The 13,190-nt window shown below is 34.6% G+C and overlaps 1 pseudogene; it reads left to right on the top strand.

The window, feature by feature from the left end:
• The first annotated feature begins 1,333 nt into the window (after nt 1-1,333).
• On the top strand, nt 1,334-1,451 carry LOC117240792 (annotated as a pseudogene).
• The last annotated feature ends 11,739 nt before the right edge of the window (nt 1,452-13,190 follow it).

Raw genomic sequence — 13,190 nt, 5'->3', positions numbered from 1 at the left:
ATATCGAAGATGAAAGGAAAGCCGAAGCCTTTTCTTGGAAATTTTGGGAACATCCTCTACTCTAGCCTAGATTTTATCCTAGCTGTAATTATTCAAGATTTGTGATAGCGAGATTGGGTTCGAGATGACAATTGGTCGCCGAACGTAGCCACGGTCACGGGATGGACGTTTTGCCTAACGGAGGTCTGGAGTGGTTGTATGGGTTTTCCGAGAAATGTGGTAGTGGCGGCATGCGGCCTCGGGAGCGGGCCTAGCCACGTGTGATGTTGCCCCAGAGGTGCCGATACAATGGGACATACATTGTATTAATAATCAAACTCGAGGTAGAAACTGCCTAGCAACGGTGTTTGGAACTTTCTCGATGTTTCCAACGAGTATGTATCAAAATTCAGGCAGAAACTGCCTAGCAACGGCGTTTGGAACTTTCTCGATGTTTCTAAACGAGTATAGAAAGCAAATGCAATCGTACAGCGAGAAAAATCTCCACGAGGCTGGCATTCGTGCGATTGTCTTGGAGAGTAACACATCGAGCATTTTCAACAATCGTATTTTTGCGTCTAAGATTAGTCTACGTTTAGTAAAGAGTTATTCCGTTGACCGTGGATTCGTTTAAACACAAAAACGTTGTTAATAGCATTCATTAAACTTATTATTCGTAAATCATACTATTCATCAAACTTACTATTCGTTAAATAAGTTTAATGAATAGTGCTAGTCTAATGAATAAGTCTAATGAATAGTTCAATGAATGCGCTATTAATAAAGGAACTTGTTTCGATTCAGAAGATGGATACACCTATTGGCAGCCACATCCACTATTCCTATGTAAGTTCGAGCAATATGACGTCTTGTACGAAGGAATCGCCACAAAAATTCAAGAAATAAAACCCAATAGCAACCCGACGCTACCGGGTTTTGCCTTTACGACTCAAGAAATAACCTTTGTGCTAACCAAAACTGGAGAACAGCCTTTGTGCGGATACACCCTGTTATCCACAGAACACCCCAAGCTCTTTTTCCTAAAAACGACTAAAGGAAATACATTTATACCCAAACGTAAAACAGCAGTCAAAAATTTGGATGTATTCACATACGTTAACTCAAAATTCATTTACGTAGAAAAACTGTCAGAAGACAAATAACGGCACTCTATCAGGATATATTGACACTAAGATGCATCTCGGAAAAGAAAATAATAGAGAATGCATTCAGTCTAGCAACTATATTACCTGATGAATTTGCGTATGCAATAACCAAAACTCCAGGACACATGGCTTTGGTCGCAGGAGAAGCAGTACACACAGTTAAATGCATTCCAGTTCAAGTGAAAGTAGGCAATGCCCTGGCCGCGCTGAGTGCACTCGTTCCCGTTAGATCACGAAAGTTAAGCAGCGCCGGGCACGGATAGTACTTGGCTGGGTGATCGCCTGGGATTCCGTGTGGCGTTGGCAGAGCGCGCTGGGCCCGCCGCGCCCCCCATGCGGTGGTTGATACGGATGCCAGCGCGAAGGTTCGTTTCTCAGAGGAGACTCCTGATCAAGTGTTGGAGGCTTTCCTACGCCACCATTCCTCAGATCAAGGGGGGGTACTTGTCCTGGAGTACTCTCATGGTGTTTAGATAGGTTTCGTGAAATGTATCCTGATGCTCCGTGTGTAGATTTTGACTTTACTTGGTAACAGTGCCTTATTTATTCATGTGTGCATATATGCCTAAATGTGTTCCCAGCGGGTGTTATTTTATTGGAGTGATTTTGTCTATATTCTTATATTTTATTTAATAAGATATGTTTTGTTTGTTGTTTTTCTCCCTTGCATTGACACGCGGTGAGTAGCGTCGGCTTCCGGATGACGGGTTGTGCATCTTGATTGTTGATTTGGTATATTATCATTACGTAGATTTTGATTACTATTTCCATGTGATTGTTTCCTCCGGTGTTTGATTTGATTTACTGTTATGAACATAGGTTTTGATCATTTCGATATTAACGTTTAATGATGCATACGGAGGTATCTTCGTCAGAGGTTCCCATGCGGATTGTTCCAGTGCATATCTTGTTTTGTTTTCTTTTATTTAGTTTATGCTTTTTCGTTCATTTTTTATTCACTGCAAGTAGTATTCCAGCGCAACAAGAAGAGGGGTTGTAACCAGCCACGAGAAACAAACCATGGATTAAAATCTTATAATAAATTATTAAACCCTTAACTACTCATGGTGAACGGATTAAGAAGAAATAATAAATGACAATTAATACAATACACAGTAGCAAAAATGTTAAAATCTGTTAACGAACAGTCACGAGAAAGGAAAACTGGATCGTAATCAGCTATCAACCCGTCCATGATTGACGAATTAGAAGGAATATATGAAACACTGAAAGATAAAGGCAATACCCCGAAAGGAAAATCCCATTTTGACGCACTGACAAAATGAATCAACAAAAACTTCATAATAAAGCGAGACATGTTAATAATAAAATATTTTTGTTCTGTTACACAGAATGGGCGTTGAATTTAACAATCAGAAGAACCAATTGTTATACCTTCCGGATGGAATCTTACCTAAGGACTACCCGGATGCTTACCAGGAATTGTTATTCAGTTGTTGCGTCCATCTAATCCGCTCTGCTTACTAGTTCCAATATGTTTTTATTTGTCAAGACTGATTGGATCCGGAGGATCAAGAATTACACGAAGATACGCCAACACACTTGCTGTGTGGAGTACCGGAGCGAACTACAGCAAAGCATTGCCGAATGTGCGAGATAGATATGTCACAGATACAACCCGCGACATCCAGTACTGAGTGTATAAACGCTTACATGGATCTTACCGAAACCGAAAAAAGTTTTCTGGCTTTTGGAAAGATAACTCGCCCCGTTGTCCCCCTAGATGACTACAATATCATTATCGACAACTTACACGGATAAATACATATACATATACATATTTATACATATACATACATATACATACATACATACACATGTCGGATCACGATTCGAATCTTGGGCGCGCGACGACTCTTCATGTGGACTAGCCATCGTTTCACAAAGCCGAGATTTTATTTACACGTATATACAGGTCTATCACTAAGCTTAACAAATAATAGGTACAACTAATAATAAGTCTAACAAACACTAAGCCTAATGAATAATACGATCTACGAATAATTAAATTAAATAATACTATTAGTAATGTTTGAGTTCAAACGAATCCACGGTCACCGGGATAACTCCTTACTAAGCGAAACTAACTTAGACGCAAATGCGATCGTCGAAAATGCTCGATGTATCACTCTCCAAGGCAATCGCAAGAATGCCAGCCTCGTGGAGATTTTTCTCCCTGTACGATTGCATTTTGTTTTCTATACCCGTTTGGAAGCATCGAGAAGGTTCCAAACGCCGTTGCTAGGCACACTCGTTGGAAGCATCGAGAAAGTTCCAAACGCCGTTGCTAGGCAGTTTCTGCCTGGAGTTTTGATTACTACTACAATGTATGTCCCATTGCATCGGCACCTCCGAGGCAACATCACACGTGGCTAGGCCCGCTCTCGAGGCCGCATGCCGCCACAACCACATTTCTCGGAAAACACATACAACCACCCCAGACCTCCGTTAGATAAAACATCCATCCCGTGACCGTGGCTACGTTCAGCGACCGATTGTCACCTCGAACCCAATCTCGCTTATTACAAATCTTAAGCAATTGCAACTATAATAAAATCTAGGCTAAGGTACTAGAGGATGTTCCCAAAATTTCCAAGGAAAGGCTTCGGCTTTCCTTTCATCTCCGACATACATATAATTGTAAATTACTATAGTAACGGGCCCAAGAAAGTAAGAATAAAAAAAAGAAAAACAAAAACAACAACTCAATTGAAAACGTAACAATAACAATTAAAATATTTTTTTCGTGGCAGCGGTGGGATGCGCTCCACAGAGGATTAAAGTTCTTACGATTATTGACAAAATATAATAGAGAATATGGCAACTCCATTAGAATCATTGAACGAAGACATGCTCTTGACATTGTCAGAAAAACTAAGAGCATGTGATGCAAACTTTCGAGTAATGAGCCGACATGAGTACAAAAACCAATGAATTACAAGACGACATGCGTTCACTCAAAACAAAAAAGGAAATCGAGACACCCGTATCACTGCCGATAATTCCTCAGGTGACAATACCGACAGACGGTAGCCCCCAACCAATCAAGTTAAAAGACGCGATCGAGTCAGTACCAATATTCGACAGACATCGACCCTCAGTATTTCAATTTTTAAGAGCATGCGAGCGCGCACGAAACATGATTCCGCGGCATCAGGAGCCTCAATTGGTAAAATTATTAATGAATAAGCTTCGCGGGCACGGGTACCTCGCCGTAGAGGACAGTCAGCTAAACAGTTTGGACGATTTCGGGAACAAATTAAAGGATATGTTCGGCTCAGGGAAATCCCTTAACGAATATAAGGGAGAATTAGGAACAGTATTGGAACGACCGGGGGAAGACATACTAGACTATATAGATCGCGTCAGAAACCTTAGGTTAGCAATAATGGACGGAGAAAGATGTGATTACGGTATTATATCTCAGGATGTTCAAGACACAACAGATTGGGACACAAGGGAGGCCTTCGTTAAGGGACTCCCAAACGAGGTATATTTGCGAGTAAAAATAGCGGGATACCATTCTTTAGAAGAACTCGTATCGCCAAGCCGTTAAAGCAACGCGAGAATTAAAACGAGCAAAGGACAGAACGCAATACCAACGTCCGACACCTCCGAACAATTACAATCGTAACAACGTTCGTCCCCCGAGCAATAGTAAAAACATCGGAAACAACCGCCAGGATCGAAGACCTATATCGCCGCCGCAAAATGGCCCAAACGCTCCGAGACAAAATGCGCTAACATGCAATTATTACAAAAAAACCTGGGCATTTGATAAAAGATTGTTATACATTCAAAGCCAGAGTAGACGCTAGGATAATCGTACCCTATGCATCGGAACAATCGGGAAACCGGGCACGTCCATCGGGAGAATGGGGCGAGCCACGAAGGAACGATATTTCGAATCGCCCGAGAGTACAGGCAGTAGCAAGAAAGCCGGCACCTACGCCAGTAAAACAAACACGAGCAGCGATCCCCGTAAAATCAACTACACGATCTACAACAAAAACCAGAACGAATGTAAAGCCGGCTGTAAAACCAACGGAACCACCACCAAATACTGTGGGGAAACCTTCCTGCTGGATCAAAAAGAGAAGAAAATACGAGAAGAATTGACAAAAGAAAATCACCAAGGATCGGACTCAGATTTGGACTCTCCGGATTGTTTCAATAAAAATGAACGAAACTCCAAGTACTCCCACCGCTAGAATAGTCTCCCCAGATTTAAAAACTAAGACAAATTACCTATTAGACTTCGGATCAGAAATCAATATTGTTACGTTTTTGTTTGGTTCGTTTTGGTTGTGTTGCCGTTAATTTTTGAATTCAGATTAAATTGTAGTGTTGTCTGTTATTTAATGCGATTGACAATTAAACTACACGTTTCGGCTAACCTGCTACGCGCAGGAGTACTGGCACGGGAGAGGATTAAAGTTGGTGAAAATAAATGTTCGCTTAATCCTATTATATTATTAGACAAATATTCTTCACAAAAAATGTTTATTCATATTCTAATTGGAAATTGCCAGAATTGTCGTTGAAATTTCAAATACTCGAAGTTACTCGAATCGTTCGCAATACGTTTTCACTCTTATTAATTACAAGATTTTAATTTGATAGATTTGCAATAATTTGCAAATTGACAAATGCAAACACGTCGATTAACAAGACTAACAAGAACTGGGGAACTGAGGAACTCTGAACTAAGGAATTATCTCTCTCTCTTCTATGTCGCTACGCTTATTTATATGTCGGAGATGAAAGAACGCCGGAGCCTTTGAAATTTTGGATAATCCCGCAACATTGTAACCTAGAGTCTACTATAGCTGTAATTGAACAATTGTAGTTATTCAATCCGATTGTAATTGTTCGAGAGTTGTGATAATGAGCTTGGGCTCGAGGCGACAGTCAATCGCCGAACGTAGCCGCGGTCACGGGATGAACGCTTTGCCTAGCAAAGGTATGGAGTAATTCTATAGCTCTCCTTAAAGGAAATATTCGTGGCGACACGCGACAGTAAACATTCCAACGGTCTCTGTCCCGTAGCTCGCCACACGCAGACCCTATTCTTCGAGTAAGATGATTGCCAGATGTCGATGCGTCTCCGCAGTACATGTTCAGCTAGCTCGAGGGCCCGTTATAAATCTTAAGATTTAGTTAACTAAAGTCCTTCAAACAGACAAACGGTCTTTGTCCCAACTACGGGAAGATAGGGGAGACATATTTTTCAACGAGCGGCGTCTCCCACTAGCAACTTTCCCTCGAGGGCGGCTAGCATCTTTTTCTAACCACCGATATGGATATTGACCAATTAGCAGCAACGCCAATTTCCCTTACTTTCTGAACGAAGGCTTTTCTCGACGAATCCGATGATCACGTGTCCTTAGACACACCCCATTATAGTTTTCCTCTGTGGCATCATCGGGACGGGAAAGACATTCTCGCTCGCGACCTCATTGATGAAAGGAGTAACCCTTTACGACCAGTGAATATTACGCGTCCGACTTAGATTTTGTGAGTACGTTCATCTATCATCCCGTCGACCGCGGATTCGTTATTGAACCTAGGATCATTGTCATTAGTTTCTCGAGTGCCTAACTACCACGGTTACTTGTCCGGCTCTATAATAATCGTATTTGCACTAGTCAATGTCTTCTCTATTGCATAACGACAACGTGTAACCCAAACGAAGATTCGTTTCACGCCCCTAACCCTAATTCTAATGAAAACCCGACATATATATGTATTAATAAATTGGTATGTTAAATTCAATTATTTTATTAACAATAAAATGCCTCTAATTTGGCTTCAATTTAAAATTTATTTTATTTAATTTATAAATTTAATTTATATGAGAAGTAAAATTTACTTTTAATTTCGACTTAAAGATTGATTTATTTTTATAAATCCTTATATAATTAAAACATTCAATTTAAATAATTACATGATCATTCTATTAATAAAGAAAAAATTAGCATAAAAAATAAAAAAATTATTAAAATAAATAAATATAGAAAATTTAATGTTTTAATATATGAAATTAAAGGGATTAGTAAAACAATTTCTACATAAAAAATTAGAAATGTTAATGAAATTAAATAAAATGGTAATGAAAATGGAATATTTATTTTTGTAATTGGATTAAATCCACATTCATAAGGTAAATTTTGTTCTATATTAAATTTTTTGTATATTGATAAAAATATATTTAATAAAAAAATAATTATTAAAATTATAAAAATTAATAAATAATAAATTATATTAATTAAGTATATTAATTTAATATTAAATTTTTTAATTGGAAATTAAATGTAATTTTATTATACTATATATTTAAAATTTAATTTAATTTATGATGATGTAATAAAATATATAAATGAATAATCAAATTAGATCAACAAAATGTCAATATCAAATAGCAAATTCAAAATTAATACGATGAATTATTGAAAAATGATTTTTTATTATTCGGATTAAAGAATATAATAGAAATAATGTTCCAATAAGAACGTGAATACCATGAAATCCGGTAGATAAAAAAAAATAGATCCAAAAATTCTATCATTAATACAGAAAAATGAATTATGATATTCAAAAATTTGTATAAAATTAAAATAAAATCCTAAAAAAATTGTTGATATTAATATTGAGATTCTTGATTTAAATTTATTATTAATTCAATGTATCCTACTATTATTATTAATTGGATATAGTACACTGCTATATAATATTGATAATTCAAGAAAAGTATTAAAGCAGTGAAAATTATAGAGTTTTTAAGAAACAGGACGACAGAAGCAGGACAGAATCGCAACAGACGGACATTGCAAAAGTATCTTTTGCTCCGCCTCCAAGGATTTGCACCCCCTCCCCCAAATGTTTTCAAAATTTCCTAAGGAATTATAACCTGGCTTTATACCCGAGGAAATTTTATGACCGCATGAAAACATACTTCTTAGTTTCCTACTTTCTTTCATACTTCCCCATTCCTATTTTCGTAGTTAATAAGTTAAAATTAATTTTCTCTATGTATCTCAAATATTATTTATAAAAAATGAGAAAATTAAATATATAAAATATAATGATGTAAGTAATATATTTAAATTAGTATATGGGTATTCAAATATTTGTTTTCCTAATCAAGTAAGTATAATAAAAATATTAATAAATCATCAATAAAAAATTTTATTTATAAAATAAAATTTATTATTTTTTAAATTATTTAAATTAATTAATGAAATTAAATATAAAATAAAAATTGATATAAAAAGTATAATTACTCCTCCTAGTTTATTTGGAATTGTTCGTAGAATTGAATATGCAAATAAAAAATATCATTCAGGTTTAATATGAATTGGTGTAATTATTGGATTTGCTATTTTAAAATTATCTGGATCACCTAAGATGTAATGTATTTGTAAGTTAATTAATATAAATAAAATAAATGTTAAAATGATTGTAATTAAATCTTTAATTGAAAAATATGAATGAAAATTAATTTTATAAATATTTAGTTTTGAATGTATTGGGTTTGATGATCCTGTAACATGAAGGATAATTAAATGTATAAATACTATTATTAAAATAATAAATGGTAAAATAAAATGAAATTAATAAAATCGGTTTAATGTATCATTATTAATTGAAAATCCACCTCAGATTCATTCAACTGTAAATTGTCCAATATATGGGATAGCTGAAATTAAATTAGTAATAACTATTGCTCCTCAAAAAGATATTTGACCTCATGGTAATACATATCCAAGAAATGCTGTTGCTATTGATAAAAATAAAATTGAAACTCCAATTGATCAAACTTGAAATAATTTAAATGAATAATAAAATATATTTCGTGCAATATATAATGTGTAAATATATAATGAAAAAATAAAATGATGCTCCGTTTATATGAATTAATCGAATTAATCATCCTGAGTTTATATCTTTTATAATATTTGAAATTCTATTAAATGCAATATTGATATTTGGACAGTAATGTATTGATAAAAATAATCCTGAGATAATTTGAATTATTAAAAATATTCCAAGTATTGATCCAAAATTTCATAAGTAATTAATATTAATTGGTGTAGGTAAATTAATAAATGATATAGGTATGAAATTAATTATGAAATAATAATTGATTTAAAATATAAAAGATTTATTTTGATAATTTCAAGAGTAACAATATTAATTTCAGGAATTATAGCTAATTTTGAAATAGATTTTAAAAAAATTAGTGCTTTATCAACATTAAGACAATTAGGTTTTATAATGAGAATTTATTCTTTAGGAATAACAGATTTGACATTTTTACATTTATTTATTCATGCGTTTTTTAAATCTATAATATTTATATGTGTTGGAAGATTGATTCATTATATAAATGGTATTCAAAATTTTCGTTTTTATTCTGGTATATTTTTTTTATATCCTATAAAAGGATTATTAATAATATTTTCATTAATACTATTATGTGGTTTTCCATTTTTAGTGGGATTTTATTCTAAAGATTTAATTGTTGAATATTATTTTTTAAGAATTAAAAGAACTTTTAGTATAGTAAATTTAATTTTTGGAACTATTTTTACTGTATCATATTCTTTTCGTTCAATATTTATAATAATAAGAAATAATTATATAATAAATTTAATATATTTAAGAGAAGATTGTATTATAATTAGAGTTATATCAATAATTTTAATAATAATATTAATTTTAAGAAAATTTATTTTTAATTTTTTTTTATCATTTAAATATTTAATTTATATTTATAAATATTTTGTATTTAAAATGATTTTATTAGGATTAATATTATCAGTATTAATATTGAATGTTAATTTTTTTAAAAAAAGAAAAATATTTATTAAAAGATTTTTTATAATAGAATTTTTTTATAAGATTATAATTAATCAATTAATAAATAAAATAATTTATTATGAATTTTATTTTGAAAAAGGTTTATTAGAAAAATTTATAGGAAAAATTATAAGATATATTTGTGATTTAGTAGAAATAAATTTTATATTTAAAATTTCTTTTTTATTATTATTATATTTATATTTATTAATATTAATAATTTTAATTTAATTAAAATTATTATATATGTCGGAGCGGACATTAGAATTAGGGTTAGGGGCGTGAAACGAATCTTCGTTTGGGTTACGCGTCGTCGTTACGCAATAGAGAAGACATTCACTAGTGCAAATACGATTATTATAGAACCGGACAAGTAACCGTGGTAGTTAGGTACTCGAGAAACTAATGACAATGATCCTAGGTTCGAGAACGAATCCGCGGTCGACGGGATGATAGATGGACGTACTCACAAAATCTAAGTCGGACGCGTAACATTCACTGGTCGTAAAGGGTTACTCCTTTCATCAATGAGGTCGCGAGCGAGAATGTCTTTCCCGCCCCGATGATGCCACAGAGGAAAACTATAATGGGGTGTGTCTAAGGATACGAGATCATCGGATTCGTCGAGAAAAGCCTTCGTTCAGAAAGTAAGGGAAATTGGCGTTGCTGCTAATTGGTCAATCTCCATATCGGTGGTTAGAAAAAGATGCTAGCCGCCCTCGAGGGAAAGTTGCTAGTGGGAGACGCCGCTCGTTGAAAAATATGTCTCCCCTATCTTCCCGTAGTTGGGACAAAGACCGTTTGTCTGTTTGAAGGACTTTAGTTAACTAAATCTTAAGATTTATAACGGGCCCTCGAGCTAGCTGAACATGTACTGCGGAGACGCATCGACATCTGGCAATCATCTTACTCGAAGAATAGGGTCTGCGTGTGGCGAGCTACGGGACAGAGACCGTTGGAATGTTTACTGTCGCGTGTCGCCACGAATATTTCCTTTAAGGAGAGCTATAGAATTACTCCATACCTTTGCTAGGCAAAGCGTTCATCCCGTGACCGCGGCTACGTTCGGCGACTGATTGTCGCCTCGAGCCCAAGCTCATTATCACGAGTCTCGAACAAATACAATCGGATTCAATAACGACAATTGCTTAATTGCGGCTATGGTAAAATCTAAATTAAAGTATTAAGGTATTTTCCCAAAATTCCAATATACACAAGTGCAGCAAAAGAATAACAAGACCAGGAAAAAGTAAAGTACATGGACGCACGAAAGACGACGCACTAGATCTTTTTTTATTTATTGCTTTTTAAATAATTTCCGATGGCCTTGCTTATGATATTCACATGATAGCTTAGAAATCGTCGAAAATTCTTCTAACCTAATTACGTTTCATTTCGTTGTAACAATCAGTTAAATATCAGATGTCCATCCAACAAAAGTTTTAATTCCAACTTTAATTTTCGTAAGAGAAGCAGTTATCTGGAGAGAGGGAAATCAAGAGAGTAAGGACAATAATGAAGTATAAGAATTTCATTTTATCGTTATATTGATGGGCGTTCTTGCAGACGCAATATCGCGGTATAATCGTCAACAAGTAAGACTTTCATCTTGAATTTTAAAGAATTTTTAAGCAAATCGTCGCATCATTATTAAAGAAATTATCATATCATTCTTGAAGGAATCAATCAAATGTTTTTTTGTTTTATATTAGTTTATTGAATTATGCATGAACATAATAATAGAAATATAACAAAATGGAGCATACCCAATTCAATAAAATAATATAAAACAGAAGTTGTTGTTCATATATTATCACCTTAAAAAACTAAAGAAACTTTTCGGACAACCTAATAATTCCTCTGCAATTTGTACACACAGTTCTGCCCGAGCAGCCGAGCTAAACGGACGTGTGAAACAGTGCTTCAGTGAAAGTGCGGCAAGTGAGGAAAAGTAAGAGAAGAACGACAACACCCAACGCCAAATGGTGGAAAATCCAAAATGCAACAACAAATACCGCCAATAAAAATAACAAGCAAAGGCAAAACATATTTCATAAACAAAGTTACAAATATAACAAATCCAAGTCAGTCACTAAACGAAGAACAGGAGAGCTCAGCTATGAATGAAATAGAAATGGAAACATTACAAAATAATGACGAGAATAAAATCAACAACGAAGTAACCCACCAGGATGAAAGATGGAAGGTCGCAATTTACAACAAAAAACGTAAAATAACACCAAACACAAACATTAGGAAAGCTATAGAAGCAGAAAAGCAACAACGGCTACAAGAAATCACTCTCCGAAACTCCTTCAGCGCACTGCCAGAAGAGAAAAAAACACACTCAGCCGAAAAACCAATAACCCACATCGCCAAACCACCATCAACTTACATAGGAGCCCAAATAGTAGACCCCCTCATTGAACTACTGAACAACACGGCAGGAAAAGAAAATTACAGTATAAAAGAATTAAAACTAGACCAGGTAAAAGTACAAACTAACACCCCAGAAACTTTTAGAAAAGTGACAAAAGCACGAAAAGAAAAAACGCCGGATATCGCATTTACCAGCTCAAAACTGATAAAAGTTACAAAGCAGTAATCAGAGGATTACACCCAAAAACAAATACAAACAACATATGCGAGGAACTAGCCAAAATCGGACACCAGGTAAGAGCAATAAACAACATAACGAGATATGATACTAAACAACCATTACTGCTATTTCTAATAGAACTCGAACCTAAAAATAATAACAAAGAAATGTTTGAAATTAAAAAAGTTCTAAGCACAATAGTAACAGTGGAGCCACCTAGACATAAAAAAGACATACCGCAATGCATACGGTGCCAGCAATATGGACACACAAAAATTTACTGCAACAGAAATTCGGTGTGTGTCAAAAGTACCTAACAATAAACTGTCCATACATAGGAAAAATAAATGAAGTAAAATGCTACAACTGCAATGGAAACCACCCAGCCAGTTACAAAGGCTGTGTAGTTAGAAAACAACTGCAATGTAAACTGTCTCCGCCGCTTCGAAACAGAACACACAATAACATTCACGCGCAACAGGATAGCACAGAAACTGAAACAACACCAAATCTACAGCACGTAATGAACAATAACCACAGTAACATCAACACCGTTGGTAGCC

The sequence above is a fragment of the Bombus vosnesenskii genome, unplaced genomic scaffold, assembly GCF_011952255.1.
Source record: "Bombus vosnesenskii isolate JDL3184/JDL3185 unplaced genomic scaffold, Bvos_JDL3184-5_v1.1 scf7180000014924, whole genome shotgun sequence".
Taxonomy (NCBI): domain Eukaryota; kingdom Metazoa; phylum Arthropoda; class Insecta; order Hymenoptera; family Apidae; genus Bombus; species Bombus vosnesenskii.
The sequence above is the reverse complement of the archived record's forward strand: the minus strand, read 5'-3'. Positions and strand labels throughout refer to the sequence as shown.